Below are 6,907 nucleotides of genomic sequence, written 5' to 3'. Positions count from 1 at the left end.
CTTTGCAAAGTTCTGAGACTGCTGAAGGCTCTTGGATGGACAGGACCTTAGGAAATAGCCAGAGGGAACAAAAGTGGGCCACAATGTCTAGATGTCTTAGTGGGATCACCTGCTGGTGATCTGCCAGCTCTTTTACAAAGAATCATAGTTTAAGGTACAATGGGATTCTTTTAAAAATATGTTCTAACTATGCACCTAGGTTTCCTCACCTGTAAAATGGAGATAATAATTATACCTACACCTCAAGGGGTTGCTGCACAGAAGAAATATAAAGTGAGTGGGACATTGTTTCCTTCTGAAAATTATGGCAAAGTATACATAACAGAAAACTTATCATCTTAACCATTTTTTTTGTTTTTTGGCTGCGTTGGGTCTTCATTGCAGTGCGCGGGCTTCTCATCACGGTGGTTTCTCTTGTTGAGGAGCATGGGCTCTAGGCGTGCGGGCTCAGTAGTTGTGGCTCGTGGGCTCCAGAGCACAGGCTCAGTAGCTGTGGCACACAGGCTTAGTAGCTCTGCAGCATGTGGGATCCTCCCAGACCAGGGCTCGAACCTGTGTCTCCTGCATTGTCAGGCAGATTCTTGACCATTGCACCACCAGGGAAGTCCCTCCACTTTCTTTTTTTTTTTTTTTGGCCACGCTGCAAGGCATGTGGGATCTTAGTTCCCTGACCAGGGATCGAACCTGCACCCCTGCATTGGGAGTGTGGAGTCTTAACCACTGGACCACCAGGAAAGTCCCATACCATTCTACTTTCTATCTCTATGATTTTGACTATTCTGGGTACATCATATAAGTGGAATCATACAGTGTTTGTCTTTTTGTGATTGACTTATTCACTTAGCATAATGCCCTCAAAGTTTATCCATATTGTAGCATGTGACAGAATTTCCTTCCTTTTTTTTTTTTTTTTTTTTCTTTTTGCGGTATGTGGGCCTCTCACTGTTGTGGCCTCTCCCGTTGCGGAGCACAGGCTCCGGATGCGCAGGCCCAGCGGCCATGGCTCACGGGCCCAGCCGCTCCGCGGCACATGGGATCCTCCCAGACCGGGGCACGAACCCGTATCCCCTGCATCGGCAGGCGGACTCTCAACCACTGCGCCACCAGGGAGGCCCTCCTTCCATTTTAAGGCTGAATAACATTCCATTGTATGCATATACTATATTTTGTTTATCTGTTCATTCATCGATGGACACTTGGGTTGCTTCCACATTTTGGCTATTGTGAATAATACAACATGGATGTGCAACTATCTCTTTGAGATACTATTTTCAATTCTTTTGGATATATACCCATAAACAAGATTGCTGGATCATATGATAATCCTCTTTTGATTTTTTTGAGGAACCACCATACTGCTTTCCACAGCAGCTGCACCATTTTACTTTCCCACCTACAGGGCACAAGGGTTTCAATTTCTCCACATGGTCACCAACACTTATTTTCTGATTTTCTTTTTAATAGTAGCCATCCTAATGAATGTGAGGTGGTATCATTGTGGTTTTGAATGCATTTCTCTAATGATTAATGATTTTGAGCATCTTTTCATGGCCGTTGGCCACAGTTAATCTTTTTAATTTTATAAATTTATTTATTTATTTATGGCTGTGTTGGGTCTTCGTTGCTGCACGCAGGCTTTCTCTAGTTGCGGTGATCAGGGCCTACTCTTTGTTGTGGTGCGCAGGCTTCTCATTGTGGTGGCTTCTCTTGTGGTGGAGCATGGGCTCTAGGAGTGCGGGCTTCAGTAGTTCTGGCACGCGGGATCAGTAGTTGTGGTTCAAGTGCTCTAGAGCACAGGCTCAGTAGTTGTGGCACATGGGCTTAGTTGCTCTGCAGCATGTGGGATATTCCCAGACCAGGCCTCAAAACTGTGTCCCCTGCATTGGCAGGTGGATTCTTAACCACTGTGCCACCAGATAAGTCCAATCTTTTTAAGACATATAATAGGTAAATAGTGGTATCTCATTGTAGTATTAGCTTGCATTTATTTCACAACTAGTGATGTTGAGTGTCTTTTAATATACTTACTTACTATCCACATATCTTCTTTGGTCAAGTACCTGTCCAAATATTTTGTCTATTTTTAAATTGGGTTGCTTGTTTTCCTATTATTGAATTTTCAGATTTCTTTATATATACTGGATACAACTTCTCTATCAGAGATGTGATTTGCAAAAAATTTTCTCCCAGTATGTGACTTGTCTTTTCAGTCTTTTAACAATGTCTTTTGAAGAGCAGAAGTTCTTCATTTTATTGAAGCCCCATTTATCCATTTTTTTCTTTTATGAATTATGATTTTGTGTCATATCTAAGAATTATATGCAGAATTCTTTGCCTAACCCAAGGCAACAAAAATTTTCTCCTGGGGCTTCCCTGGTGGCGCAGTGGTTGAGAGTCTGCCTGCCGATGCAGGGAACAAGGGTTCGTGCCCCGGTCTGGGAAGATCCCACATGCCGCGGAGTGGCTAGGCCCGTGAGCCATGGCCGCTGAGCCTGTGCATCCGGAGCCTGTGCTCCGCAAAGGGAGAGGCCACAACAGTGAGAGGCCCGTGTACCGCAAAAAAAAAAAAAAAAAAAAAAAATTCTCCTGATTTTCTCTAGAGGCCTTACAACTTTAGGTTTTATATTTTTTCCTCCAGTCCATTTGTGTTAATTTTTGTATAAGATGTGATATAGCGTCTTACTTTATTGGTTTTGCTGAATATAAATAGCCAGCTGTTGTAGCATCACTTGTTGAAAAGATCTTTTGTCACTGAAGTGCCTTTGTATCTTTGTTGAAAAATCATCTGACCATATGTCTGGTTGTATTTCTGGGCTCTATTGACGGTCTATCATACTATAATATACTGTTTTGGTTATTGCAGTCTCATAGTAAGTTTTAGGTAAGTCTTTCAACTTTGCTAAACTTTTTCAGAGTTGTTTTGGCTAATCTAGGTCTCTTAGATTTCCATATGAATTTTAGAATCAGCTTGTCAATTTCTAGAAAACAGTCCACCTTGATTTAGATTTGGATTGTGTTAAATCTGTGGAATAATTTTGGGCAAAGCTGACATCTTAAAAGTATTGAGTCTTCCAATCTATGACCAAGGTATATTTTCCCATCTATTTTGGTGTTTCTTAAATTGTTCCCCCCCAAAAAGGGAATTCCCTGGTGGTCCAGTGGTTAGGACTCTGCGCTCTCACTGCTGAGAGCCTGGTTCAGTCCCTGGTAGGGGAACTAAGATCCCACAATCTGCGTGCTGTGGCCAAAAAAATAATAATAATTTTTCAACTGTGTTTTATAATTTTCAGGGTACATGTTTTGCACATCTTTTCTCAGATTTATGTTTTTAATATTTTTATGATAATATAAGCAGTATTGTTTTAAATTTCAGTATCCTGTTCATTGCCATCATATAGAAACAATAAATTTTTGCATGTTAACCTTGTATCTTGCAACCTTGTTGAACTTATTTAATGTTTTGTATATTTCATATTTTCTACATAGATGATCATGTTATCTGTAAATAAAGACAGTTTTACTTCTTCCTTTCCCATCAAGATGTCTTCTATTTCTTTTTCTTCCCTTATTGTGCTGGTTAGAACCTTCAGTACAATGTTGAATAGAAGTTGTGAGAATGAATATCCTTCCCTTGTTTCTCATCTTAGGGGAGAAATCTTTCAATCTTTCAGCATTATGATGTTAGTCATAATTTGTGATAGAAACCCTTTATCAGGTTGAGAACATTTCCTTGTATTTCTAGTTTGCTGGAAGTATTTATCAGGGATGTATATTGTCAAATGCTTTTTCTGCATCTATTGAGATGATTATGTGCCTCCCCACTTTTTAATTTGATGAATTACCTGGGCTGTTTTTTGGGGGGCTTTTTTTGCCACACCATGCAGCATGTGGGATCTTAGTTCCCCAACCAGGGATCAAACCCGTGCTCCTTGCAGTGGAAGTGTGGAGTCTTAACCACTGGACCACTGGGGAATTCCCCATTGGCTGATTTTTTTTTTTTTTTTAGTGTTAAGTCAACTATTGATATCATTTCCCTTCTGCCTCAAGGACGTCTTTTAACATGTCTTGTAGTTTTGGTCTCCTGGTAATGAATTGTTTCAACTTTTCTATGTTAGAAAATAATTTATTTTGCTTTGCTTTTGAAAGATATTTTCACTGGGTATAGAATTCTGGGCTCAGTTATTTTTCTTTCAGTACTTTAAAGATATCGCTGTCTTCCTGCTTGCCTTGTTTCCAGAGAGAAATCTTCCGTCATTCTTACCTGTGTTTCTTTGTATGTAACATGTCTTTTTCCTACAGCTGGACTTTTAAGACTTTATTACGGGGCTTCCCTGGTGGCGCAGTGGTTGAGAGTCCACCTATCGATATAGGGGACACTGGTTCGTGCCCTGGTCCGGGAAGATCACACATGCCACGGAGCGGCTAGGCCCGTGAGCCATGGCTGCTGAGCCTGCGTGTCTGGAGTACCACAAAAAAAAAAAAAAGAAAAAAAAAGAAAAAAAGACTTTATTACCAGTTTTGAACAATTTGATTGATATGCCTTCATGTAGTTTTACTGTTTCTTGTGTATGGAGTTCACTGAATTTCTTGGATCTCTGGGTTTATAATTTCACCACATTTGGATAATTTTTTGCAATTATTTCTTCAAATATATTTTCTGTCTCCTCTCTCCATTCCTTTTTTTTTGAATTTTTGAATTTTATCTTTTCATACAGATCCTTGTCATCAATTTTATACACATCAGTGTATACATGTCAATCCCAATCGCCCAATTCATCCCACCACCACCCCCACCCCACACCGCTTCCCTGCCTTGGTGTCCATACGTTTGTTCTCTACATCTGTGTCTCAATTTCTGCCCTGCATACCAGTTCATCTGTACCATTTTTCTAGGTTCTGCATATACACGTTAATATATGACATTTGTTTTTCTCTTTTTGACTTACTTCACTCTATAGGACAGCCTCTAGATTCATCCACATCACTCCAAATGACCCAATTTCGTTCCTTTTGATGGCTGAGTAATATTCCGTTGTATATATGTACCACATCTTCTTTATCCATTCCTCTGTTGATGGGCATTTAGGTTGCTTCCATGACCTGGCTATTGTAAATAGTGCTGTAATGAACATTGGGGTGCATGTGTCTTTTTGAATTATGGTTTTCTCTGGGTATATGCCCAGTAGTGGGATTGCTGGGTCGTATGGTAGTTCTAGTTTTAGTTTTTTAAGGAACCTCCATACTGTTCTCCATAGTGCCATATCAATTTACATTCCCACCAACAGTGCAAGGGGGTTCCCTTTTCTCCACACCCTCTCCAGCATTTGTTGCTTGTAGATTTTCTGATGATGCTCATTTTAACTGGTGTGAGGTGATATCTCATTGTAGTTTTGATTTGCATTTCTCTAATAATTAGTGATGGTGAGCAGCTTTCCATGTGTTTCTTGGCCATCTGTCTTTTTTGAAGAAATGTCTATTTAGGTCTTCCGTCCATTTTTTGATTGGGTTGTTTCTTTTTTTTTAATATTGAGCTGCATGAGCTGTTTATGTATTTTGGAGATAAATCCTTTGTCTGTTGATTCGTTTGCAGATATTTTCTCCCATTATGAGGGTTGTCTTTTTGTCTTGTTTGTAGTTTCCTTTGCTGTGCAAAAGCTTTTAAGTTTCATTATGTCCCATTTGTTTACTTTTATTTTTATTTCCATTACTCTAGTAGGTGGATCAAAAAAATGTTGCTGTGATTTATGTCAAAGAGTGTTCTTCCTATGTTTTCCTCTAAGAGTTTGATAGTGTCCAGTCTTACATTTAGGTCTCTAATCCATTTTGAGTTTATTTTGGTGTATGGTGTTAGGAAGTGTTCTAATTTCATTCTTTTACATGTAGCTGTCCAGTTTTCCCAGCACCACTTATTGAAGAGACTCTCTTTTCTCCATTGTATATCCTTGCCCCCTTTGTCATAGATTAGTTGACCATAGGTGTGTGGGTTTATCTCTGGGCTTTCTATCCTGTTCCATTGATCTATATTTCTGTTTTTCTGCCAGTACCATACTGTCTTGATTACTGTAGCTTTGTAGTATAGTCTGAAGTCAGGGAGGCTGATTCCTCCAGCTCCATTTTTCTTTCTCAAGATTGCTTTGGCTATTCGGGGTCTTTTGTGTTTCCATACAAATTGTGAAATTTTTGGTTCTAGTTCTGTGAAAAATGCCAGTGGTAGTTTGATAGGGATTGCACTGAATCTGTAGATTGCTTTGGGTAGTAGAGTCATTTTCACAATGTTGATTCTTCCAATCTAAGAACATGGTATATCTCTCCATCTATTTGTATCTTTAATTTCTTTCATCAGTGTCTTATAATTTTCTGCATGCAGATCTTTTGTCTCCTTAGGTAGGTTTATTCCTATTTTATTCTTTTTGTTGCAATGGTAAATGGGAGTGTTTTCTTAATTTCACTTTCAGACTTTTCATCATTAGTGTACAGGAATGCCAGAGATTTCTGTGCATTAATTTTGTATCCTGCTACTTTACCAAATTCACTGATTAGCTCTAGTAGTTTTCTGGTAGCATCTTTAGGATTCACTATGTATAGTATTATGTCATCTGCAAATAGTGACAGCTTTACTTCTTTTCTGATTTGGATTCCTTTTATTTATTTTTCTTCTCTGATTGCTGTGGCTAAAACTTCCAAAACTATGTTGAATAATACTTGTGAGAGTGGGCAACCTTGTCTTGTTCCTGATCTTAGTGGAAATGGTTTCAGTGTTTCACCATTGAGGATGATGTTGGCTGTGGGTTTGTCATATATGGCCTTTATTATGTTGATGTAAGTTCCCTCTATGCCTACTTTCTGGAGGGTTTTTATCATAAATGGGTGTTGAATTTTGTCGAAAGCTTTCTCTGCATCTATTGAG

This window comes from Mesoplodon mirus, assembly GCF_964341445.2.
Source record: "Mesoplodon mirus genome assembly, chromosome: 12".
Lineage (NCBI taxonomy): Eukaryota > Metazoa > Chordata > Mammalia > Artiodactyla > Ziphiidae > Mesoplodon > Mesoplodon mirus.
Note: the sequence above shows the minus strand (reverse complement) of the source record.